Here is a 27,739-nt window from a genome sequence, read left to right as displayed (position 1 = left end):
CATAAAGTATCCTTTATTTTCTAGATTTTTTCTTTGTTATATTCAACCTGGCACCATAAATTCATACAAAAGCTGATCCAACGTTCAGAAGCCCAGTAATGATCATATTCCGGTCACCTTAGGATACCTAGCCTCTTTGTTCCTTGAGGAAAGGAGTGTGATTATTGTTCCCTGCTCTTTCTCCCTTTCTTAGGAAAATGTTACAGTGCTTTGCTGCCTGCCGGTTCCGCAATCTCTGTAATTTGCTGCGAATTAACCCAGTCACAAGAGGAGTGCTTAATGGCCAGGCTACAAGCTTCATAGATTATCTTGGGCAACTGATATTTAGTGCAGAAAAGAGAAGGGAACTTCAAAAAGATTTAGTAAATGTCACAGGAAAAGTCTATTATAGATCTTGGGGCTGTTTTATTCAAACCATGTCAACACAGCATGGCTGTCCTGGCTCCGGAAAGAAGGCAGCCGGGGAGGAGTATTGGGCCTTCTGGAGAGAATGTTTAAAGGGCACAGAGAAATATCTGAGTGCCAGGAGGTAGAGCACCTGTCCTCTTTATGTTTCCACAGCTTGTCACCAACAAAAGGCAGGTGTTTATATTTTGCATAGTCTTTTCCTACACACAGATGTCTTGCTGTGCTTTTATCTTTCTTCTGCAATGCAACAGCTGAACTAGTGTTTTTAACAGTTTAATTAAAGCACATTGTTGATACTAAGAAATACCCCTCTGAGCCACAAAGTAGTGGGCAGGCTAGTTTAAAATGGACAGTAAAAGGTAGCATAGCTTCCTCTTGGTTAGATACAGCTCCTATATACCAGGGTGACCTTCTATGAAATTGCAAGCCCCTACAGTCCTTTTGCAAAAAGACCAAACAGATGAGAGGAAAAGCTCTTGGTTCTTTAGCAGACAGTCATCGCCTGCCTGCTGTGCTTCTCAACAGCCGGTTATGCTAATCAACAAAAGCAGGAAGCCAAAAATGAGATTGTTCTGCTCCCTTCATGGAAGTTCTGAAGATCTGGATACAAACCCAACTTTTGAGCAGATTATTGTGTGTTCAAGTTGTCTTTAAGCACTTTTTGAGGACTATCTACCTCAACAAGAACATTTTTCTTCATACATAAAGAAAATTCTCTGGGTATCATTGTAACGTTCCAATAAATCTGCATAATCCCTACAAGGGAATAAAAGACAGCGTTTAGCAATTTACAGTGGAATCTACCCAGGATTATACATTTAATGTCCAGTGAATATTTGATATACCTCCTGGATCTTTATTCACCCACTGTTATCTTCTTCCCCTTTGATATTTTTCTTTTGTATGTGAACAATGCACAGTGGTGGGGAAATATGTCCATTTATCACTATACTGTCCACATCCACGACTTCTCTGACTCTGATATTTTACACTTCATACTTACCTTCATTTAGGACAAAAGTAATAAGCACCAATAGTTGTATGGCTGTATACGCAAACCTCCCTCCACACACACACACACACACACACACACACACACACACACAGAGGTCCATTCTGAAACCTAAGGGCTAAGATTTGTTCTCTGTTGCTCCTAAGGGCAAAATTAGGTTACATGGGCTTAAATTACAGCCCATGTAATGATATCTGATCTTGTCCACACTAGACGTCTCCAAGGAGACGCTGTATAAGACTCTGTTGAGAATGTACTCGCTCTAAAACTCCTGCACAGAACAGAAGGTTAGAATAGATGCCCTACAGGCCCCTTCCAATTTGCTCTGTGATTTAATATTGTGCATCTCCTACAATTCTGTTTACATTTGTTGTTTGACTCTTCCAGGGATATTCCTTTCTGTTTCATTTCTTTATAACAAAATTCGGGAAAGCTGAAAGGGCTTGTTTACCCAGATAAGTGATTGCAATGAATTGAAACTATATACCAGCCCTCTAGAGCTGCCTACACGGTGTTGGCCAAAGTGTGATATGAGGTAGGAACACATACATAACACCATAAAAAGCACCTGAAGCACTTCAGGGAAGAACACCTTCTGGTGGTAGGAAAGATAATCCACCTAAGGAGAGTCTCAACTGTGGAAATTCTTTCCTAAACAATCAGATCTTGGAGATCAATTAACAAAGGGAAATCAATTTCAACAACTTCATGCTATACTACGTGTGGCATTCTCTGATTCCAAGAAGAGAAAGATAGTTATTAGTCATGGTTCTAAATAAACTGTTGGCAACAGATCCCACCTAGTAGGGTCAGCTACTTAGATGAGAGATCAGAACCTGCCAAGTAATCAGCCTTCAAAGACCTGCTGAAAAAAGGAAAAAACCTCCTTATGGAAGGTGAGCAAGGTAGGAACCTGTCTAAGCTCTCTAGGAAATGGGTTTCAAAGCCTAGGAGTAGAACCTAGAAAGATCCTTCCACAATATGTACTTATGAGAGTAGAGAGATAGAGAGAATGGCCTCCCTTGAAGACCTCAGACAGGCTCACATATGATCCTTCATTTAACTTTGACTTGAACCATATAGGACTACATAGATTGTAACCAGAAATACATCAGCAGGCAGTGACACTGTTGCAGCAAGGGAAATTTTTCCTCCCTGTAGTCAGCTATTCTCCAGCAACTGGAAGGTCCCACTCCAATCATGGAAGGAGCTTCAATACAGGATAGGCTCTCTCAGTTTCCCCCATTCCATCTTTCAAATTTCTCCACAAATACAGAAGGGAATGTAGTGGGAGAAAAGGAAAGGACTATGATTTTTCTTGGAGAAAGTTAGGATAAAAATGAAGTCATTCCATTTTCCCCTTCACCAAGAAACATAACATTATTTTCTGTACCTGCTATTTCAATGAATTAGTCAGAAAGCACTTTTTGTACTTCTATAATGGAAAATAGCTAATCAGTCACCTGTTGTTGTTGTTGTTGTTGTTAATACCCTGCTTTTTCTTTCCACAAGAAGACTCTTACATTGAAATCATTTAAATACAAATTAAAATCTACATATATACAAATATTAAAACAGGATTAAATGCCTTTGGTATTAAAACATTCAGTTAAAAACAATAAAAACATTTTTTTAAAAAAAATGCCTTTACTTAATCTTAAAAACTTTCTTTTTTAAAAGACTGGCTGAATAAATAGGCTTTAGCCTGCCACCAGAAGGACAGTAAGGAGGGGGCCATTCTGGCTTCCCTGGACAGGGAGTTTCAGAGTTGAGGGGCACCCACCGAGAAGGCCTTCTCTTTCGTTCCCACCAACCGGGCTTGAGATGGGGGTGGGGCCAAGAGAAGGGCCTCTCCTGAGGATCTCAGGGTCCAAGCAAATTCATATAAGGACACATGATCAGACAAATAGCCTGAAACTGAGCCATATCGTGCTTTATAGGTCATAACCAGCATTTTGAATTGTGCCTGGAAACGAACTGGCAACCAGTGGAGGTCCTGCAACAGAGGAGTGGTCTGCTCCCTGTAGCCAGCCCCAGTTAGCAATCTGGCTGCAGCTCTTTGGACCAGCTGAAGTTTCCTAGCACTCTTCAAAGGCAGCCCCATGTAGAGTGTGTTACAGTAATCCAGATGGGAAGTAACTAAAGTTCACATACAAGTTTTAATTGTGCAAATGCCCTCCTGGCCACTGCAGAAACCTGGGCCTCCAGGTTCAGCACTGAGTTCAGGAGGACCCCCAAATTTAGGGAGAGTGTAACCCTAACCAGCACAGGCTGGATCCCTATTTCAACTGACCAGGAGCAACTCAGTTTCAGTTTGTTTGCCCTCCAGTCCATTATGGCTGACAGACACTGTTTTAGGTTCAGGACAGCTTCCTTGGCTCTAGGTGGGAAGGAGTAGTAGTGTTGGGTGTCATTTGCATAGAGGTGGCACTGCACTCCAGAGCTCTGGATGACATTTCCTAGTGGTTTCATATATATGATAAAGAGCATGGGAGACAAAACAGAACCCTGAGGAACCCCACATGACAATTGCCAGGGGTTTGAACAGGAGTCCCGCAGCATCACCTTCTGGGTGCAGCCCTCCAGAATGACCAGAGCCACTGCAAAACAGTGCCTCCCAGTCCTTTCTGGTGAGATGACTCAGAAGGATACCATGGTCAATGGTATCGAAAGCCACCAAGAAGTTCAGGAGAACCAACAGGGACGCACTCCCCTGTCTAGCTTTCTGCACAGGTCATCCACCAAGGCAATCAAAGATGTCTTCTCCATAGCCAGGCCTGAAACCACACTGAAGTAGATCTAGATTATCCATTTCATCCAGAAACCACACACTCCAAAACCATGCTCAAAAATGGAAGATTAGACACTGACCAATAGCTGGCCATTATAGAGAGGTTCAGGATTAGCTTTTTAAATATAGGTCTCTCAACTGCCTAGGTAAGTGGGAATTTTGCCTTGTTTCAAGGAAGCATTGACCACTACCTTCACTCGCTCTGCCAGTCCCTCTCTGGCCTGTTTGATCAGCCAGGAAGAGTAAGGATCAAAAATACATGTGGTACCTCTCACTTTTCCAAGGATCATGTCCATATTCTCAGGCTGCACAAAGTGAAAGATATTAATCAACACTGGACAAGCAGGAGCCAGAGTTACATCCATTGGAACTGTATCAATAATAGCAGATCAGAACAGATCTGAGAGTCTTTATCTACAAAGTGCCATGCAAATTCTTCACAGCAGGCTGTTGAATTATCAGAAATTTCTCAGGACCATTAAGATCAGAATATGATAGCCCTCTGCTCTGACCACTCAAACAGCTCAGCTAGATGGTTCCTTGCAGATTCAATGGTGGCAGCAATAAATGATTTCTCAGCTGCTTCCATTGCTGTGGAGTAGGCTTTCAAATACACTCTAGCCTGTGCTTGGTCAGATTCATTTCAAGTTTTCTGCCAATGTCACTTTAGTCTTTATCTCGCTTCATCTCCTCCAACTCCTTGGAAAACCAAAGGGCTGGTCTGGTTCTACTCTGTGAAAAGGGACATCCAGGAGTGATTGTGTCCACCACCCTGGCCATATTCCCATTCCAGAGATCAGCCAGAGCTTCAACAGAATTGCGTGCTGAGATGACAGGAAAGTCCCCAAGAACCATCAGGAATCAATTTGGATCCATAAGCCTCCTGAGATGGACCATCTTAATCAGTCCCCCACCCCTGTGGAGATTTGAAGTCCCAGCAAGTCTAAACTTGACCAGGTAGTGATTGGATCATGACAACAGAACTGTGACAAGTTCGCCCACACCACAACCACCACCATCCCATCCTGCTCAGAAAACAAGGGCTGAAGTGTGTCCAGCATCATGGGTAGGGCAAGACACCATTTGGGACAGGCCCATGTTGCCATGGAGGCCATGAAGTCCTGAGCCACTCCTGACAGGGCAGTCTCAACATGGATGTTGAAGTCTCCCAGCACAATTAGCTGCTGAGACTCCAAAACCAACCCTGAGAAAACTATGGCTAGCTAAGGAAGGGAAACTGTTGAGCAGCAGGGTGGGCAGTACACCAAGAGAATTCCTGTTCTGTCCCAGCTGCCCACCGTTAGGTAAATACATTCGAATGCCATTGACTGTGGGATGGGGAACCTGGTCAGGGAGGTGGAATCATAATAGACCACTGCAACTCCACCTCCGCACCCCCAGGCCTTGCCTGCTGTTGCACAGAGAATCCTGGTGGGCAGAGCTGAAAGAGATTCCCCCTCCCCCGGTCTCCTCTAGCCAGGTCTCTTTGATACTAACCGGGTCAGCATTCTCATCCAGAATCAAGTCCTGGATGGCAATTGTTTTTCCATTTACTGACCTGACATTCAAGAGCAGCATTTTCAGTCTAGGGGGACTGTCACCCTAGGTTTCCAGGCTATTTGCTATATGAGACAGTTTGGGGCAATAAGCATCCTATTTCACTCCCCATTTTGTATGTACTAAGACTGTCTCCTCCTTCAACATCTTCCATTGCCCTGTATGACTCCAATGCCCCATGAATCTGAGGACTCCCTCCCTCTTCTAGGAAATGCATCCTTCCTATATGGGGCAGGCTAACAGATAACAAACAAAAATCTTATGAAAAATCAGGTGATGTAGATGTTAAAGACAAAGTAATAGACTTGAGGTTAGTCAAGCAAAGGGACAGACCTTCACCCTCATAGCACCCCTGAAGTGGCCCCCCCAAAGGGGCGAACCCAATTTTGGTGGTGACCCCATCACTGCAGGCATTCTCATTTTGTCCCCGGCCTCTGGAGGCAAGCAGGTATTTCTGATGGGAGTCCAGACCTTTCCTTCAGTTAGGGCCTCAGTCTGCACCATGAGCTCAGTTCAGAGACAGCCCACAGCAGGCAAAGGCTGCCTCTTCCTTCCAAGTTCCCGGCTGATGTTCCTTCTTGCTCTTCTGGATGGTGCTGTGTGACTTCCAATTGAGAGGCATCTAGAATGGTTTTTTTTGGGTGTCCTTAGTTCTTTGTTTTTTTTAATTAATGTAAATAACTCAAAGGACATTTCTTATCTGGAGGGTATCAATATTAAATAAAAGAAACAGATAAACAAAAATAGTCCTTGCTTATGGGTGATTCTTGGAACTTTGGATTAAAATAAATGTGCCCCACAAACTAAAAATACATAATAAATAAAAAGTGCAGCATCATTAAGTTGTATAATTGGCCAAATATATGCATATCGGTTTAGTGTATCCTCCAAGGTAGACTAAAAAGTGTTGCATTTGTGTGCATGTTGAGTTTAATTGCAAATGAACATGTATTCATGGCTATACTAACCAGTGAGAACGTCCCTGCCTCTGGAAAATAACTCAAGAACAAATGGAAAAGTTGATTTAAATTGATGATTTAAATCACAGCTTCACTTGGTGATTTAAGTCGCTAATTTTAAATCAATCTACTCTGATTGGGACATAAGGCATTTCAGCTGGTACCACTAATAAGTCCCTCTGTGGCAATTAGGAGGATTCCAGTATGCATAAAGTCACATCTCATCTAGATGGGAAAAACTGTGATCAAGCAACAGTTTTAGTAGACAGCCCATCAGAGAAAATAAATACAAGGCAACTAGGATCTACTATGCCACTGGGTACTAAATTGTGTTAATATGAACTTTCATTTCTGGAGCTCTTGAAATTTAACAGCAGCAGGAATCTGATTTGTGTATCCTTGTCTTCTTTCTGGAAATAAATATATTAACCTGTTGGGACAACTCCTCTTTTCCTGCCAACCAGTATCAACAGTCAATCAGAATCTGTCAACATTGCAATGATATCGGGTTTTTTTGAGCTCCGATACCAAAGCAGTTGCCATGGGAACCAGGAGACTTAACTGTGCAATCTCTGCCTTAGCCACGACCCTACCACCCACCCACCCCAATGAACACACATAGAAAGTTGTGATTGTTGTAGCAAATTTCTATGCAGAAGTTCTGAAATTAAAGAACCTGGAGTTTTATCAAAGTGACTTTTTAATGGAGAAAATGGGACCTTTCGAATCCAGCAGCGTTCTAATCTCGGTGCTGCTGCTTTTGCTGTGCTAAGACCGAGATGGGAAGGGAAGCCAAATTGTGCCTTGCTTTAGGTTGGCTTGCATCCTAGATAGCGCATAGCTATGGATGTTCATGAACTGTCCTGCCCACAGAAAGAGTCTGCCTTCCTGGCTGCTCACTTGATTGAGACATTTAAATGCTGTGGGGGACTACTAGCAGCCAAGCAATCAAATGGGAACTTTCAAAGCTGGCCCAGAATCTGACCTGACTGTTATCTTTTCTCAGCAGTGCATTACCAGAGGTCTCTGAGATATAGTGCATCACCACAGAGCTAAGAAATATATCCTAAGATGTTGTTTATTTATTCTCTAAACAACACAGTCTAAATTATATTCAATTCCTTTATACTGCAATCACCACCATTATATATGTTAAGAGATAATTTAAAGAGTGAGAGAAAGCCAGCAATTTCATTTGTAAAAGGGCAACACAGAGAATTGCCCCACACTGAGAAAAAAATCTTAAACAAAAGATCCCATGATAAGGCACACCGCTATCAACAACAAGCTCATTTTCTTTTCCAAACTGGGGAACGTTTTTGGTCTATCCATTTTTTATTTTTAAATGTGCTCAGTAATAGAAAAGAACAGAAATAAAAAATTATACACGTTTATATGTACATAAACCAATGCAACATTTCCTAATATCCGTACAGTGATTGTATTTGACTACACCAAGAGAATGTTTTTGTTTTGTTTTTTGAGAATGAAGACTGTTCCTCTAGTTATAATGCACCAGAGCAAAGCAAACAAGAAAAATCATTTTTGAACATCACCAGCCTGCTGGCACATAAATTCTGTATCTCGGTAAATAACAAAAGCATCAGTGTTTGTTTATATCTAAGCTTGTGAGACTGTCCAGCTATTCCAGAAAAAAGAGAGGGAGGAGGATTCTGGCACTGCTTACCAAAACTAAGAATAACCTTGTTAAATATGCTTTGATTTTTCAAAAAGGAATGAATGGCCATTGAGATCAGACCCAACTATATACAGTAATTCTGCTCATTTAATGTCTTAATGTCTTTCACAGGTTTCATTCTACCAACATATATTTCAAAATGTTAGCAGTATCTTTTGGCCACATCTTGGCTGCTAGGCAATTGTTAAGGAAATGGTATATGCTTCATTCTTAGGTCTTCTCCTTCAAGACTAGATACATAACTAAGCACGATACTTCAGGTGTTGTGGGATGAGGTGCAATATCATCTCTATTTGTCTCAGGCAGCCTAATAATATCTAGATTTTCCTTGAGTGCCTGCAGTATAAGGAAGTGCACCACTTCCAAAATCACAGAGTTGGAAGAGACTACAAGGATCACCCAGCTCAACCTCCTGCCATGCAGAGACACACAACCAAAGCGCTCCCAACAGTCCAGGTACAACAAGGCAGTTCCTCAAATGGAGGTGTCAGGAACTTCCCCCTCCCTCCTTTCTCCAAAGAGCTCAATTTCAGGTTTTTTAAAACTGTCTTGCCTTGGAGGAAGGAGGGGGAGAGAAGAGTGGAGTTCCAGAGACCTCAATTTTATAGTTTTTAACCTGCTATGCTTTTGGAGAAAGAAGGAAGGAAGGAAGGGCGAATCAGCCCTAAATGTCTCTGCGACTATTATGTGAAGATCACAAAATACCAATTTTGCACCCCAAAAACTGGATGTGGTGGCAATGATTATGTGATGAAATAAAAGGTTCTATGAATACAGTAGGCTGGTTAAAAGACACATCAATGGATCTTAGAACAAATCAAGTGATAACTGGCACTAGTTGCAAAGATGGCTGACCTGAAGCTATTGTACTTTTTATATATCATAAGACACAAGACAGCATGATTCTTTGGAAAAGACAATAATGCTAGGTAAAACGGAAGGCAGTAGGGAAAGAGAGAGATCACATTATAAGTTATTAATTAGTGAAAGCCACATTTCTGAGTTTGCAAAACCTGAACAGAGCACAGGGGTTCTTGGACCTCTGTTGTGCATAAGGCTGCTATAAGTCAAAGCTGACATCATGGCAAATAAGACCACATAAAATCCATCCCATCAGCACCTGCACTTTAAATAGTATTTCCATGTTGTGGAGTATTTTTATTCACCCTTTTAGTTAGCCATACCTTCCTCCCAGAAATTTCATTGCAGTCCTTCTACACCGACTTTCCATTCCTGCTCAGCCTTACATTCAACAACCCAGGACACTGAACATATTCAGACCACATTGAATTGGTCTGGGAGTCTTCTCTTCTAAGTTCTTTTTCCTGTTTCATTTCTATATTTTTGCAAACCTTATACATCTGAAAGCTTGTTGATAACTTCCATTTTGTGTTGAAATTGTGCCATTTTGGTTACACAACCAATTTCACTAATGCCTGAACAATGAATATATGACCTTGTCACATGGCTGCTGGAGGTGCTCTGCTTCATAGAAGGGCGTGAGGAACCTACTGCCCCATGCCCAACATTGCCCGGCTCCAGCCGAGGGTGATCAGATGGGAGAAGCGTGAGTGCATGTGGAGCATTCAACTGCCCCCATGCATTCTAATGGCAACACAGGAGCTCTGGCGGTGGCATGCGCCTTCCTTCACCCACAAAGCCATGCTGGCATCATCTGAGGGGAGCCGGCCGGCTCAGTGGGTGACCAGGGCTAAATTGGTGCATGCTACCGAATTTAGCCCCGTGTAAAGAGGTAGAGGTAATGTTTGGCTATCTTATCTATATTATTTCCATATGTATAATAGACATAATTTCTCATAGCTTAGATTTTCATGTTCAGCATTAGTCTCCATATGAAAGGTAGCTTGTTTTCTACTCCTGACAAAAGCCCATAACAGATTTCAAAGAATATGTTCTGAGGTAAAGTAATATTTTAATATCATTATTAGTCTTGCCTTCTTTCTAAATTACGCCATGCTGCTGTCCCAGATTCCTATCTCTCAGGATTAAAATCCATTGAACTGAGGAACGAGTGAGTAGTTGCTCAAAAATCCTTCTTTGGAGCTGAGACAGCCTGTCTGTGGCAAAAGCAAATGGCCTAGAAACAGTTGTCGGCTCTAATGGATCATTGCTGAAAATGAAGCCTGGGAAACATCCGTCTCACTGATCTTCATTCCAGGAGGTTTTGTTTGTGGTAATGAGTTGCCCCAAAAGGTTTAAAGTACATTTTTGGTAAATCTCAAATTACAAAGCAGGTTACAAAATGAAAATACTATAAATCCATCTTTGTGAGGTGGCATGCAGCTGTGGATCAGCCAGTGCTATCACATTTAGCAGGAACTTAAAAGGATTTAGCAGGAACTTAAAGGGAGAACAGTAAGTGACACAGAAATTGAAGATGGGAGATCTAAGAGAAGATTCTCACCCAAACTGTTACTGGATCAAGATAGTCATTCAGCACCTTCAGTTTCTCTTCAGTTTCATGGCAACAGCAACAGCAACAACAACAACAACAACAACAACAACAACAACAACAACAACAACAACGTTGGGTAAACAGAGAAAACTCCATAATTAGAAATATTTATTCTGCAGTCAGAAACCCCAGGTTGGTATCAAAGAACATGAGGCTCCACGGTTTAAATGTTGTGGAGCAGAGTACCAGTCCCTCAATTAAACTTTCTGAAATGAATCCTGCAGACATGAATGAAACCATCATCTCACCCCTAGACCCGATCTACAGTTATTCAGTTCTCCTTTTCACTGACCAATGGCCCTGTTGTCTAAGACAGAGAAAAGTTGGAGTCCAACAACTTTAGAACAGGCACAGATTCATCACACATGCTACAAGGTATGTTGGGAACCCATTTTGAACTCCAAATACAATTCAGAAATTTCTGCTGGTAAATGTGAAGATGTGGCTGGAATTCAGTTGGTGATATATGCTGGCAAAACCTTCCATTATGCCAGTAAATGTGCTTTTAAAAAGGCACAAGTATCTTAGGATACGAGTAGAAGGAGATATTAAGTGCCTTCATGCTAGTGGCAAGGGGCATTCTTGCAGACAATCAGGACTTTCTGCTATGTAGTCGCTGTTTCATGTGGGCAGGTGGCATCTGGGCCCCATCCATTCAGAGAAGACATGTTATCCTTATCTGAGGTTGCTTTTGAAGGCATACACTCGCAAGGAAACCCTTCTGTCAAACAATATTTTATTTTCCACTATCTATATCCTTTCATGCTAGCCACAGAAATATCCTTCTTTGAGTTTATAAGCAAAGGCAGCCTTCAAGGCCAGAACTATTCAGAAGTGAAGCTGGAAGGATTCCATTTTTCAATATTGTTCTCCCTGGGCCAGCAGAAATGGAGAAGATATTTAAAAAGGTTTAACATTGCCCCCCCCCCCCAAAACAAAACAAATCTATACATGCAGACAAACCAACAAACACACCCTGCAGGGACTAGAATTTGTAACTGATTATTTTAATTTATATAGTGTGAATTACATGTAAAAAATGGAAAGTTCCCAACTACAGGGAAGAAACACACAGTAAAGGCTGTGCATCCCAAAATCCAAAATGGCCCACATGGATAGCTAGCTGATGTAAAAAAAATTACTAAAATATTGTATAAATTACTTTCAGGCTATGGGTATAAAGCGTATATGTTTATGAAAAATAAATGAATTTTGTGTTTGTACTTAGGCCTCAGCTCCAAAATTTTCATAGTATATATATGCAAATGTAAGAATTCCAAAATCTGGAAAAAATATCTGGAATTCCAAACAATTCAGGGCTCAAGCATCCTGGACAAGGGATATTCAACCTGTGGCAGTTTTATAATAAAAATTGGGTGGGGTATGTGGGGGAAGAGGTATTGAAAGACACGAAATGTGGAGGGGCAAGTCTTCTGACTTTGAAAAACCTTCAGAATCAGTCCTAGGCTAATGAAGGAAAATGTATAGTTCCTACAAACAAACAATTTTTCCTTTCTACAATTGGTTTTCCTCAGACATATTTGCCTTGACAATTAGATTTTCAAATTCAGCCTGTGTTAGCTTCCACTGATCAATTTCAAAATAATGTACACTAAAGAAAAAAAACGTATCACTGAGAACAACCAAATGCTATAAAATGAATTCGAGGAACACTTCTACAAAAAAAATGTGCTGACTATATGAAGTAATTGGATTGTCAGACACAACAAGTTTGTGTCTTTGTTCCTCAACTGTGTCCAGCCGTGTCTGTCTTCCAGCAAAATTAAAATTGACTTGGGTGGGAAATTTTGAAGAAAGAAAAAGAAACCACCAGAGCAAATCTGGAGGGATCACAGGGACTGCAATGGGAAATAGAAGGAAATATCCCTTTGCATGATTAACAGTTTGCAACATTTGAAACATTCAGTGTCACCTTGAGTTTCAAGCTAAGCTAGAGAGAAAAGTGATGGGATCAAATGGCCAAGAAATTTATTTAAATAATCAATCAATCAGTCAGTCAGTCAAAATTAGATTTCTGAACATTTTGCCTAAGGTTTAAGATTAATGACCATTCATAATAGCAGAAATGTTAACTAAGGACCTCATCACATTACCTTCTTGCTCTGCCCTAGGACGCTTCCAGGAGAAGCCAGGAAAGAGAGCTCCTGTGTTCTCTAGGCTCCATCTTTGAACGCTTCCAGGATGGAGCCTATCCCATAACGTTGGGCTACTTCCAGTGGGGATGCATCCTGGAAGCATCCTAGGATGGAGCCTAGAGAACACAGGAGGTTTCCCGTTTTTTTCTTTGTTTAGAGTGGTGCCAGCACAGGGGAAAGCCGGGTAGTTCCACTTTCCCCTGTGTGATGGGGAAAGCAGTGATGCAGGTGATCCGTGTTTCCCCCACTGCCCCATGGATTTGCCATGCTGCCTGACAAATCCCCCCACTGTTGCCCATGTTTTGAGCCTCAATGTGATGAAGTCTTAAGACGAGAATGGCAAACAAGAAGCACATCTAAACAAGTAGAATCTGACCTCTGGATACTTTCTAACAGAATTTTCACATTGGAGAATGGCAATTTTCATGTGAGAAGTGAAAGCTAGCAGCGATTCACTGTTATATTTCTATATTCTTGGGTACTCTGTGAAATAGTCATGCTTTCAAACAGTTTACATTGGATGACAACAAAAGCATGCTTCTTCAATGAGGTTAATTTATCAGTAATAATTATGGTAGGGAAGAAAGCCATGAAAGAATTTTAATGGAAATATTTAAGTCATGTAAGGAGCTATACTGACTGTGTCCCCTAATTTGAGCAGCTGATTTCAAATTATAATTAAGGTATTCAAAGAGGAAAGCAAAAAAAAAAAAAAAAAAGAACAGTCTGTTAACTCGCTAATAGGTGACAGTCTTAAAGAATAGCCTGCAGCAGTGCGCTATTGAGAAATCAATGACACAGGTAAAAATAGATGGGAAGCTGTGCAGACTAAAGATGTAAAGTCACCGTGGCCACACAGATATTTTCCTCAAGTATTCTTAGTGAGACATAGGCATGCAGGTCAACTATAGCTAAGCCAGAAATTAACTTGGAGAGAGCAGTTTACTGTTTATTTGAAAAGAAAGGAAAAGCAATGTGGAGGCGGGTAAGCTTTCAACCCTGAGTTCATACTAGAAAAAAATGAGTTCAATTTGAGGGAAAGAACAAATTCTCTTGGTCTTTGATTTTAGTATTGAAATTTCAGTGAGGGATCCTTCTGACCTGGCAACCTATATTTCAACACATGGATGTTTTTCAAAGGAGAGCAAAAAGCTATGCTCTAACCAACAAGAAAATTACTAAAATCAAGAAGTAGGAACAAGGGCAACAACAAAATCTGGATGAATGTTGTTCTCAGCATGTGTCCACTATAATGAATATACTGGAGGGGAAGACTTTAGCATGACTCTGTTGTTCTTCATTTAGATTTGAAATGCAATTGTCCAAAAATCTCAGTAAGTCTTAAAACTATATTTGATACTCCCTTATCTGATGTGGGAACCATCCTTGAAAATTAGCTGCTATTAGTACAGGCAATATTTAATTTTTTAAGTTTGCCATTTAATAGGGCATGGTTAGTATGACTCTTCCCCTCTTAAACTAGGCAGAGTTTCCCTTCAGAGAGCCCTTATGCAGGCAGGCTGCCCCAGTCCTCTCCAGGCTTCCAAGACTGTGTGGATGACAGAATTATTTTCAGTTTAGTCATATTATTCTAATTTTTGGGTGACTTCATTTTTTGCATATGCGGTTCCTATGGACTTAGAAGTAAGATCCACTGAGTTCAATGAGATTTTCTCACAGGAGGGTACACATAAAATTACAGCTTTACTTCTTTGCTTTTAGCTAATTTGGTAGCAAAAACAACATGAAGAGACAAATATTTAACCTATGCAAATTATTGAATATCATTTTAGAATTCATAAAAATCTATTCTTGCATACAAAATTACAAAACCTAAGAGACTCATTTTTACTCGAGTCTAATGCGCCATCGAATCTATTTTGGCAAGATAATTTAGCCAAAAAAGGTGAGCATTTGATTTGACTAATTCTAGATGGGTAGACCCAATCCAGGAAGACATGACCCTGAGTCTTGCAGACTTGAGTATTACTGTCAATGAAAGAATGACTTGGAAATCTCTCATTCATATAGTCACCAAAACAGCATAATAATAGGTTTACATTTTGTGAGATTTTTGGTAGTTGGCTTTTCCCATCTTTTTTCAGATGAAAGTAGGAAAAGCACCCAAGTATGTATGTCTTTGCTTGCTATAACTTTATTCTTTTCCTTGAAAAATTGCCAAGCCTGCTATGAGTTGCTGATTTTAATTATTCTTGGCCCTGGAGCCGATAATAATTTAGAACTCCCTAATGCATTACAGTTAAAAAGCTAATTGGAAACTACATCTGGAACACAACATTGCCACCCATTTTCTTAATGATCCAGAAGGACACAGAATCAAAGAACAGATTATGATGTTTTTTTAAAAAACAAACCAGAAGCACCTTTCTCCCCTAAATCAGCATAATGTCACCAGGATATGTCAGAGAGGCAGACACTCCCTTTCTGAAGCTTATTTTTATATTCTGTTCAAGGTATCGTAGTTTTCCCTTGAATGAAACAGAATTCCCCAGAGTCTTTGGGACTGTATTCAATTATCTACTCAGTGTTTCTCAAACAGTGCTCCTCCAAGTGTTTTGGACTCCATGCCAACAATGCAGAAAGGTAGCAGAGAGAAACAGAGCCCAGAGGAGTCAAGTATACACCCAACTCCTCATAGAAAAACACAGAAGAGCTGAAAAGGAAGCGGGGGACAGCGGTCAAATGTCATGGGAAATGTCATACCATGAACCCCAGCAGTATGGAACACAGTGTGACAGTTCCCTATGCTGCTCCATGATTTCCCCCACTTTTCCTCACTTTTCAAAGGGCCATCTGATGAGGTCCATAATTATACAATTGGATTGTGCTGCCTTCTACCTCAATTTCAGTTTCTTGACCTACATCAGTGTTTCCAAACTCTGATCTTCCAGGACTTCAGCTTCCAGAATCCCTGATCCTTGGCCACAGCAGCTGAGGATTCTGAGAGCTGAAGTCCAAAACACCTGGATTATTTGGATTTTGGGACCACTGACCTACATGATGAAATTACTATGGACTAAATTAGTGTCAGTCCTTCTTTGAGCTGACCCATTAAAGTAAATGAGATTGTATTAATTGTACTTAAAACACTTCCTATTTATTTCAGTGGGTCACTTTTTATGGAGACTAACTTTGAGTTGAGCCTTATGTGTTAACTCACATAGCTACATTGTGTGGTAAAACCATCTTATAGAATCATAGACTTGAAAAAAGACCACAAGGACCATCCTGTCCAACCCCCTGCCATGCAGGTTCACACATCAAAGCAGTTCCAACAGATGGCCACCTGGCCTTTGCTTAAAAACCTTCAGAGAAGAAGACTCCACCACACTCTGCATCAGGATATTATACTGCCGAACAACTATCACCATCAAGAAGTTATTCCTAATATTGATATGGAATCTTTTCCCCTATGATTTGCTGTGTCCTTGGATGATATAACATTAACAACATTGTCACATGGTTGCCAGAGGTGCTCCACTTCATCGAGGGGTGTGGGGAACCCAGCACCCCACAACCCACATTGCCCAGTTCCAGCTGAGGGCAATCAGATGGGTACAGCGTGGAGTGCACGTAGAGTGCACTTGGAGTGTGCGGCTTCCCCCTGTGGATTTCAATGGCAACATGGGAGTCCTTCCGTGTTGCTGTGGTGGAGGCATGTGCCGGATCCACCCTCCTTCATCCATGGAACCATGCTGGCTTCATTTGATGGGGGCCAGCAGGCTCCGTGGGTGACCCAGGCTAAACCAGTGCATGCTGCTGATTTTAGCCCCGTGTGAAAAGGTCTTAAAGCTCTGGTTCCCACTTTCAGTTCCTCCTACAGAATTTTGGGGCTTGGGGTTTAAGGTGGGCCTGTAGAATTCTCAGACAGAGAGGTCTTCCACTTCCCTAAACTCAGTTTCTCAAAAATAAGTTATGCTAGGCAAACCTTTCTTAATATGAAGAACCTAGATGGCCAACTCTCTCACTCCAGAAGCGACTCAAGTTGCTCCTGACATGGAAAAAAAAAACTATGGGAATTGATATTCATGAAAGAGTCATGACTTTTTTTTAAAAAAGGCAGCCAGAGTATCTAATGAAAAAATTGGCCCTTCCAGAAAGTAGATCTTCGGATAATGGATCAGTGTCTGGCCGCTGTGTTGGCCTGGATGAGGGCGAACAAGCTGAGACTTAATCCTGATAAGACAGAGGTCCTCCAGGTCAGTCGAAAGTCCGATCGGGGTATTGGGTGGCAACCTGTGCTTGACGGGGTCACACTCCCCCTGAAGGCGCAGGTCCGCAGCTTGGGGGTCCTCCTGGATTCGGGGCTGACGCTTGAAGCTCAGGTGTCAGCCGTGGCCGGGAGGGCCTTTGCACAATTAAAACTTGTGTGCCAGCTGCGACCATACCTCGAGAAGTCTGATCTGACCATGGTGGTCCACACCTTAGTTACCTCTAGACTGGATTATTGCAATGCGCTCTACGTGGGGCTGCCTTTGAAGACGGTCCGGAAACTGCAATTAGTTCAACGCACGGCAGCCAGGTTTCTAACTGGAGCAAATTACAGGGCACGTTCAACGCCTCTGTTTAAGGAGCTCCACTGGCTGCCACTTACTTTCCGAGCACAATTCAAGGTGCAGGTTCTTACCTACAAATCCCTAAATGGTTTGGGACCCGCCTACCTTAGAGACCGCATTTCCCCCTATGAACTCGCACGATCTCTTCACTCGTCGGGGGAGGCCCTCCTCTCGCTCCCACCACCCTCGGAGGCATGGTTGGTGGGGACGAGAGAGAGGGCCTTCTCTGTCGTGGCCCCCCAGCTTTGGAACCTGCTCCCTAGGGAGATTAGGCTGGCCCCCACCCTCCTCTCCTTCCGGAAGAATCTGAAAACCTGGCTTTTCCGGAAAGCTTTTGATGAGTGACTTTTTGTTGGTTTAAGATTGCCTATGTAATAATAGACCCACTGATCTGCCCTTTTATTGTCACTATTGTCATTTATAGTACTTCATTGACTATGTCAATTATGTAACTATCTCCTCCCGATTTGACACATTCACCTTTCGGCCCAGACTTGTGTTTGATATACCTGTTTTAACATTTCATCTTGTAAGATTGTCCTTTTCGATTGTTTTACCGATATTGTTGATTTATTGTTGTAAATTTGTGTTTTTGTTTTGATTTTATATTGTGATGTTGGGCAAGGCCCCATGTGAGCCGCCCCGAGTCCCTTCGGGGAGATGGGGCGGGATACAAGAATAAATTATTATTATTATTATTATTATTATTATTATTATTATTATTATTATTATTCCCATTGCAAGCAGAACATTGCAATCATTTATTACTGCCACAGAGCATTCAGTGTTGTCCCTTTACTGATTTAAAGAGCTTCTTGCTTGTTCTTTCAGTCCACCACTCTTTGCAGATTGCTACAATCTTACCTGCTTCCTGACCAGCGAATCATTCCTCATGTGTTTGGCATCACACTAACTTCCTGAGGCAGTGTGCATAAAGCAATTGCCAGGAAACACAAGTGAGAAGGTCTTATTGCACTTGTGTCCAATGTGTGCATTTCCTGGAGTTATCTGTTTGGTTCTTGTGTGAACAGCATGTTGGACTAGGTACTGGCCTGAGTCATATTTTTAATGTCTGATTGCAGAGAAACAGACAGGATTGAAAGAAAAGGCAAAAGGAAAGGGCACACAAGCAACCAGAAGGAAGAAAGTTACTCATGCTTGTCCAGATCAAAACAAAAACAAAAAACACTCAATTATTCATGAGTAACCCCTAAAATCTGTCTAAATATTTTTCACTCTAAAGTTCACCTAACCTAGCATTTTGCTCCTAGTAATGGAAAGCCATAGGTGGTTAAGACAAATGGCATGGATTTACCAGCCTGTGGAGAACTCAGTGCCCTTTGCCTTTCACTTTCAGTTCCTGGCAACTATAAGACTAATGATATTCTGAACACAAGGCTCCATGCTTACTACCTTGTTTAATCATAATTGATGGCTCCATCTGTGATATGTGAAATATCTGCTTTGCTTTGCTACCTCTTGGGAATTGGATCCAATGTTAAACACATTGTCGTTTCTCCTGTGGTTTTACCTCTTTTAAAAAAACAGTAACTATGGTTCTATAGGAGATGTTAAATCTTTGTTACCTTAGTGCCCATTATGTGTGGATCATTGGGTGTCGTGTTTTAGTTCCTGACAGCAGTTCTTGGAGTTTTTGGTAGGGTTTTTTTTTGTATTTTATTATATTGCTTTGATGTTTGCATATACAGTAGAGTCTCACTTATCCAACGTTCTGGATTATCCAACGCATTTTTGTAGTCAATGTTTTCAATGCATTGTGATATTTTGGTGCTAAATTCGTAAATACAGTAATTACTACATAGCATGAATGTGTAATGAACTACTTTTTCTGTCAAATTTGTTGTATAACATAATGTTTTGGTGCTTAATTTGTAAAATCATAACCTATTTTGATGTTTAACAGGCTTTTTCTTAATCTCTCCTTATTATCCAACATATTCACTTATCCAACTTTCTGCCGGCCCATTTATGTTGGATAAGTGAGACTCTACTGTATATATTTATTAAGCAGGACCATGTAAAGTTTTATTGGTGACAGAATTACTTCCACCAAGAACACTAGGAAAAGGGACATTTCTCCCAACCCCATTCTCCTGTGCCTGCTGCCCCTCATAAGCGCTTCAAACTTAACTGTGGTTTGGAGAACCTTCAGTGTATATTTCAAGGTGCCATAAAGGACTTAAAAAGACTGAAGAGGAGAAGAATGTTTCATCATGAGAATAACCAGCCACTAGCATAATGTTGGATTTAGGCCACTATGTGGCTTAGCCTTGTGTTTTTAAATTTTTGCCATCTTATTGTATGATAGGTGTGTTGCTTAACACAACTCCTTGAGAAGTTTGAAAGGTATCCTTTGAAAATATACAATCATATTTTTCCACTGCAACTTTCATGCAAAAATACTTCTACTTCCAAAAAAAACTTAAGGTTGTTTACTGCAACAAACACAACCTTCTAATAAATGATGCCTTGAAGGACATATTTGGTGGGATTTTTCAGTGGATAATGATGGGAAAGGTTAAACCTTGCATGTTCCCTATCATCCCTCCCTCAATTCTGTTTACTGGCACTCAGCAGTGCCGGCACCCCTGTGATATGTTTGATGTCCTGGCTAGTTTGACCCTGAAATGTCACTTCTTTGTACTTTCATTTTAGGGGAAGAAAAAGAGCTTTCCCTTTCCTTGTACCATCCATGGCCTCTCCTCTGTTCTCTAGCAATCCATCTATGTTCATACTCAGAAAGCCATCTCAAGTTTATATGCTGTAAAGTTTTCTTAAAATCTATGAGAGATGTTCCTTTTGAGAATGGTCAGTATTTATTAAACCATACTGTCATGTTTTGGTGCAATCTAAATTAAAAAGCCCTTTAAAAAATCTAAAGCAAAATTTCATGGGAAGAAAACCTACACTGATCATTTCAAAGTGTCAAAGATATGTAGGCGAAACATCCCAAGACAAGGTTACAGAAGTCCTAAACACTGGTCTGCATTCATTTGAAGATGGATTGGCAGCCATTGCTGGGAATCGAATCCCATGGAGCTGCTTTCTTCTCTAAAAGAGAAAACCAAAATGTTGCTTTCTGTGAAGAAGGACATGAGAAAAGTGGGTACGTAGGTGAGTGTGGAGTCCTATTCTTGACCTGCATGTTCTTCCACAGTGAGGGCATCTGTTTCCAAGTGGAAGGTGGTCCTCGTCAGGGTTGGCTAGACACATCTTCCTCTTGGCATGTTTCTCCCTTTCTTTCTCCCTCCATTCATTCCTCTTTGAATTCTACTGCACTGCTGGTCACAGCTGACCTCCAGTTAGAGTGCTCAGGGGTCAGGGCTTCCCAGTTCTCAGTGTCTATGCCACAGTTTTTGAGGTTAGCTTTAAGCCCATCTTAATAATAATAATAATAATAATAATAATAATAATAATAATAATAATAATAATAATAATAATGCGGTTTTCTGGCATTGTATATTTCTGCCGCTTCTGTGACTGTTCATTTGTATTTTGATTCCGTAGCCCACTTGTCAATGGATGTCCAGAATCGGCAGCATCCACCAAGGTCCTTTTTATCCTGGGCGACGACTGAGCCAGTATAGACTTCGTTTTGGTTTGATTCACCATAATGCTAATGGGTTAGGTGCTCTTAGTTCCACTCCTCAGCTGAGACCTCTCTGGCTTGGTTGGACCGCCAGCACAGCTCTCAGCATCATTGGAAGAGTTAAGCCCCCCACCACAACACCTATGGGGGGGGAGTGGAGGCACGGACGGGGTACAAACCTGTGATCTTCAGTTTACGATACATCACACAGTCCTAAACACTTGGGAAGTGTTCGACTTGTGATTTTGTGATACGAAATCCAGCATATCTATCTTGTTTGCTGTGTCATACAATGTTGTTGTGTCAATAATAATAATAATAATAATAATAATAATAATAATAATAATAATAATAACTTTATTTTTGTATCCTGCCCCATCTTCCTGAGGGGACTCAGGGCGGCTCACATGGGGACCAAGCCCAACAACATACACCAAAATACAGCAATCTAAAATATACGATATAAAATACAACAATATAAAATACATAACAATCACAACAAATTAATATATCAACTCTACAACACAGCTTCACAGAATAAAAGCATGACCAGTGAACAGAGGTGCTATATTTTAATCTCTTTCCCTGTCCACCAACATTCTGTTTTCCATTCTTGAGTTAGGAGTAGAGTAACTGCTTTGGGAGACGGTGACCGGGCATTCAGACAATGTGGCCAGTCCAGTGGAATTGATGGCGTAGGAGCATCACTTCGATGCTAGTGGTCTTTGCTTCTTCCAGCATATTGACATTTGTCTGCCTGTCTTCCCAAGAGATTTGCAGGATTTTTCAGAGGCAACACTTGTGGAATCATTCCAGGAGTTGAGTGTCACGTCTACGTTTGGGAGGACAATAGCTTTATAAACAAGCACCTTGGTGTCCCTACAGATGTCCCAATCTTCAAACACTCTCCGCTTCATTCAGAAGAATTCTGCCTTTGATCCCATATTGTGAGAAAAGTGGGATATAAATTAAATAAATAATCCAGGTCCTTCTGACTGTCTAGTTATTGCCACCTTCAGGTGTCAGATTAGCTGCATTAGCATTGTGGTAATTGACTGATTTAACACTTCTGAAGAAATATGGACTAGGCTGTCCTTAGGTTTTGACCTGATATAGCAACTATTAGAAAAAAGGTGCTCAGTGAAGTGTCCTTTACTTTTTGTGGGTGATGTTATAAAAATCACTCCCAGGTGGTTAGTTACTGATGCCTGACGTTAAAAGAGCATAACTGTTAGCAAGAAGAAGCAACCTTGCTCAACTATATTCCCAGTCCCTATGAACTAAAATTGGAATTCAGTATTTAGAAGCACTAAACTGTGCATACTGCTATACTTGGGCATCCTTGGATGCCATTTGTTAGTGTTTATCAGCTGCACTTGGTGCTGTGAATATTCTCTAAACTGACACAGGAAAAGCTGATACAGGATCACAGCAGGTTTGTATCTGATCTACAGATGTCTAGAGAGGGTTTAGCATACAGCCCAGCTGCCCCCAGGTGAAATGAGGTATAGCAGGTGCACTCCCATAGCTTGAGCATCAGAGCTGCCTTGGCCAGAAGGCATTCAAGAGGCACAGATGTATCGACAACATTGCTTCTATGGTTTGCACTGTAAGCGCATTGATGGCACTGGGGAACAAACCTATGAGATGGGAGGACTTCCAAAAAAGGTTGTTGGTTTTTTTTACAACTCCTTATGCAACTTCTAAAACTAATGTTATGCTTTTGGTGGATAGTACCAATTTCCCTAGGTGGAGGTAATATACTGAAGCAACCTTGCATTTTGCATAGAAACTTTGGCTAGAATATTTCAAATAGTTTAGGTAGCTGAGAGCACTGAGCTGACAGTCTTTGTGAGTGAAAAGTTTGCTTTTGGGAGAGGAAACAGCAAAGAAGATAATTGCCCAACTCACAGGATTAATTCTAGGTTCTGGGAACTTTCTCTTGAGGTGGGAGAAATAATAAGAATAATGTATGAAAACTCTGGTGTTCAGGAATTTAAAGAAGAAAAGGTGAAGTATGTGCTCTGGTTCCACCCATTATAGGTTCAAATTCCCTGCATTGATGGAAAGAGTAGAAATGTGGCTGCTATTCTCCTTGGCTGAACATGATTACACTCCTTGCTATGATCAGGAACCTATATAATCAGGTGTTTCAGTCCCATGAAACACTTTAACTAAATTTAATTAAAGAGTTACACCATCTGTTTATATCTTCCTCATAGGCACAATGAAGCCAGGATGTGAATATCCCCTTTGATTTCCTGAACATGTTTTCCTTATCACATTAACACCAGGCTAATTCACATAATGCTTTATTTAAAAGATGTTCTGTTTTATGTCCCCAAGGATCTTTAAAGCAGAGCTGAGAATCATTACAGTTTTGTACTGCAATTCCCAGAATCCTTCAGTCAACATGATTTACTAGCCACATGCCACTGACTGTCTTAACTTTACGCCACTGAATGAGAAGGTCTGATGCGCAATTCTCTCTATTTGTCAAACATCCTTAGAAAATTTGAGAAATTTGTATTATATTGGATTTCCTTAACAAGTAGTGATTTTAAAAAATGTTCTGCACTATACCATTCTATAGAGAAGTCTCCCCACAGGATCAAAACACATCCGGGTGTCCCCTGATCAACATGTTAGTAGATGACTGATTCTCTCACACCAGAAGCGACTTCCAGCATGCAACCAAGTAAACAAACAAACCGACTGACCTTTTCAGGACCAACCATGACCATAATCCAAGTTTTTAACTTTGTTTGTGTTTTAAATACATTACAACTGTACCCTTGATTTGCTTCTGATACAATAAATAAATCAGTTTGATGCCACTTTAAACTCCTAGGGGAATCTGGGGATTGTAGTTTGTTAAAGTTCATATAATTCCTTACTGCAAAACTCCACTACACTTCCCTGAATGATAGTTCCCCAAGATGTTCTAATATAGCGCTTATTCTTTTTTTGCCTTGAAAGCTGCTCCTTGGTGAATTACAGGTCTCAACAAGTGCTTTGAATCTCCCTTCAAAGCTTCTCTCTCAGTGCAAGAAGGTTAGGAGTGAATCCAGAAATCTTAAGATTTCATTTACACAGCAAAACAGATGTCCAGATGATGCTACACATTATTCCGTTTCAACCTGGAATATACCTGATTTGTCACTTGTTGGCATGGTTGGGTGGCCAGCCAACCCCCCCCCCCCCCCCAGACAGACAGGTGGGGTTTTGTACCCCTGCCTGGCCACAAAAAAGCAAAGAGAGCCGGCAATTTCAATGCTGATTCCTTTTACCTTTTGTCCCCTTTAGAAGGGCCCTGAGAGTATGGCTAAGGAAACCACAGCTCCATCTCCATTCAAGAAAGGGTTACCAAAAAGCAGGACACCAGCTGAAGTTGCAGGGAATTATTCTGCTTTTGTGGGTCTAGGAAAGAATGAGAATTTCAGGGTGAACACCATGGTCAGAAGAAAATGTTTGTTTGTTTTTTCATGTGAAATGGCTTTAAAATATGTGCATGCATGTCAACCTTTTTGTGTCAAATTTGTTAAGCTTTGGGCATGGTTTGGGGAAAAATTTATCTAAAAATCATGACAAGGCATTTTAAAAATTGCAGGAAAGAGTTGGGGAACACATCAGGGAGTGGGGTATTCTTTGGCCACATATAGGCTGTCGGCTATGCTTTTCCCACCACTGCCCAATCTAAGCTGTTGACAATCACTAGGCTACATCTAAAGAGCACATTTGACCAGCTATGTAGTTATTCTTTACTTTTGTCAGCTGAGCTTTGTCTACATTTTGAACTCTGTCTGTTTCCATAATCAGTTGATCTGGCTTCACCTGCCAATCTTTCCTGGCCTCAGCTTTTTAACATTATGAGGAAATGCCTGTAATCTCATATTTTGGCCCTGAAGTCTCAGGGGATGGGCTGCTGTCAACTCAGTAACTTCTTTCTGGAATAATAATGCTAGAACTAGGCTTAATACAATGCCCTTTTCATGAATTTCTCTATTCCCACATAGAGGAATTTTCCTAGTATGGTTGCAACCTGTCCAAATCATGAGGGCCTATTTAAAGGACCATATCTCTCTGTAGAAGCCTGCCAAGTCTCTAAGCTCTTCAGGGAAGATCTCCTTTTGGATTGCAGTTCACAGAATCCCCAGACAGCACAGCCATTTAGAGTTATAGTCCCAAAATGGAAATTTCCAAGCTCTACTTTTCCCTTTCATGTACACACATAAAATGCCTCATTACCTGCCCCTTCATCTCATTGAGGGACTGTGTTAACATTTAACTCTGACCTCTTTCTGTATAAAGATACTAACTATCCCAGCTATCCCTACTGATTAGTTTATAAAATTCTCTCTCCCAAACCTTCTCTCTCACCACCCAAAGGGCAACATGCAAAATAAATGCTTACCTCACATCATCCAAGGGGAATGTTTTCCCAACTCTAGGCACACCTGTGCCAGGCAGTTGGCTCCAACCAGCTATCGTAATTCTCGGCAACCTTTCAACATGCCTCTTGACAGAAAAATTACCAACTTTAATGCACTTGTGACTTAGCCAGTTAATTTGCACCTGTATCTAATTTCAGACTTGCTGGAATAACAGGGCAATTCTGTAATCAAAATATTGGGAACAATTGTCAGAGCTGCCACTCAACATCTTTTTAAAAAGGAAGGTGGGAGAAAGCTGTATACATCTTATACAGGAAAGTTGTGGGGAAGCCTTTTGAGGGTGGGGTTGATTCTATAGGGTAGCAATAAAAGACAGTTATTTATTAAAGGTGCATGTACATTTTGTTCTGAAATGCCCCTCCTATGTGGGGATCTGTTCAAAGCAGCATTCATTAATTGTTATGGTTGAGCCTCATGGCTCTACTACTGGGAGACGTGGGCGCAAGACTCCTCGAGAGTCAGATACTCTCGAGGAGCGAGAAAGAAAGCGGCTGCGAGATATCTTTGCAGAACCATCTAACGAGGATTCTTTTGAGGGGTTTACTGAGAGAATGGAGGAAGAGGTGGTTAGCTCGGAAGAAGATGATATGGAATGGACTCGGGTAAGGGAGGATTTGGGTGCCACTGGCAATGATACTATGGAAGACGATTGGGGACCTTCAGGATTAGACCCGTGGACAAGCTGGAGGGATGGGACGGGATCCACAGCTGGGGATGCTGTGGGGCGTAGTCAGAGGTGTTCCAGTTCTGATGAGGAAAGTGATGAGGAAACGCCCGGGCTAAGGAGAACAGCTGATAGCGATGAGGACTTGTAACTGGCATAAAATGGGGTTTGGGAGCAATAGCAAATTGCGTTGGGCAAGGTAATCTGGACGAACGCTTGGGATCTGTGTGGGAAGTTTTCCTGAAGACGGGTGTGATTCGTTTGCTGACTACGTAAGTTATCCTGGACATTGGGCTCAGACGGCGGGAGGAATTGTGTGGGGTTTTGTTGTGCAACCTCTGCTTAATCTTAATAGCTTTGACCTTCCGTCGTCTTCTTGACGGACGCCATCTGCTACTCTGGATTTACGGACTGAACTGACTACGGCCTCGGATTCTCCTACCTGTGTCTGTCATTGGAACTGGTGAACTACAAACGTCTGCATCTGCCTTACGACCTTCGGAACGAACTGGGACTACGCTGACTGCTTCAACCCTCGTCTGCTGTGTTTGTATTGGGAACTTGCCTGCTGTGTGGAGGAGTAACCTCTAAGTTACTCAAACATAGTTTTTGGCAGCAGAGAAGCATCTGCTGCCAATTAGTTGCATTCTTTTGAACCTTTTGTTCACCAGCTTCTGTTTGTTTAATTCCAGGCTGAAGCAAGTTGTTTTGATTTAGTCCGAATTAAACTCCGGTTTAATTCGGTTTATCTTTTGAACGTTTTTCTTGTCTCTTTTTACTTTTAAGGCCAGTGTTTGCCTAGCCCTTGTCTTTTACGGGCATTTTTGGTTCTGTAACTCCAATAAACTCTGTTATCTTTTATCTTGTGGCGTTCTGTCTTTGACATTAATGCTCAGAAGAATCCATGGCACAATTCCTACTAAACCGCAGTTCATGTGGGATTCTAAACAAAACAAACAAAAAAACCCCACTTTTGTTTTCATTGTAAAACACTTCAGAGGTTGCCTTGGATTGATCCCTTTGAAATATAAGTTAAATATTCTTTGTAAAAGCTCGGGGCTCTTAGTATCCACTGGAGTTTGGTTCTAGGATCTGCCATGGATATCAAAATCCATGGATACTCAAGTCCCTCTACAACAGTGGTTCTCAACCTGTTTGTCCCCAGATGTTTTGGCCTTCAATTCCCAGAAATCCTAACAGCCGATAAACGGGCTGGGATTTCTGTGAGCTGTAGGCCAAAACACCTGGGGACCCACAGGTTGAGAACTACTGCCTGGTAGCCTCATTCGCTGGTGTTAGGGGCACATGACACCATGGAAGTGAAAAACCATATAAAGAAATTGCTCTCTAGAAATTTGTAAGTCTTTCAGTATGAT

The 27,739-nt window shown here is 41.3% G+C and overlaps 2 long non-coding RNA genes across 2 annotated transcripts; one reads left to right on the top strand and one right to left on the bottom strand.

Annotated features, from left to right (window-relative positions):
- Positions 1-30: 30 nt before the first annotated feature.
- LOC134297063 (uncharacterized) lies at positions 31-25,981 on the bottom strand. The gene is made up of 3 exons (XR_010003793.1): positions 25,660-25,981; positions 24,536-24,665; positions 31-1,164 (listed from the first exon to the last, which is right to left on the bottom strand). It is a non-coding gene; the product is annotated as an uncharacterized LOC134297063 (long non-coding RNA).
- On the top strand, positions 25,982-27,224 carry LOC134297062 (uncharacterized). Its single transcript, XR_010003792.1, has 2 exons — positions 25,982-26,635; positions 26,719-27,224. It is a non-coding gene; the product is annotated as an uncharacterized LOC134297062 (long non-coding RNA).
- The last annotated feature ends 515 nt before the right edge of the window (positions 27,225-27,739 follow it).

Source organism: Anolis carolinensis, chromosome 1 (assembly GCF_035594765.1).
Source record: "Anolis carolinensis isolate JA03-04 chromosome 1, rAnoCar3.1.pri, whole genome shotgun sequence".
Classification (NCBI taxonomy): Eukaryota; Metazoa; Chordata; class Lepidosauria; order Squamata; family Dactyloidae; genus Anolis; species Anolis carolinensis.
Note: the sequence above shows the minus strand (reverse complement) of the source record. Positions and strands in the feature narration are given on the sequence as shown.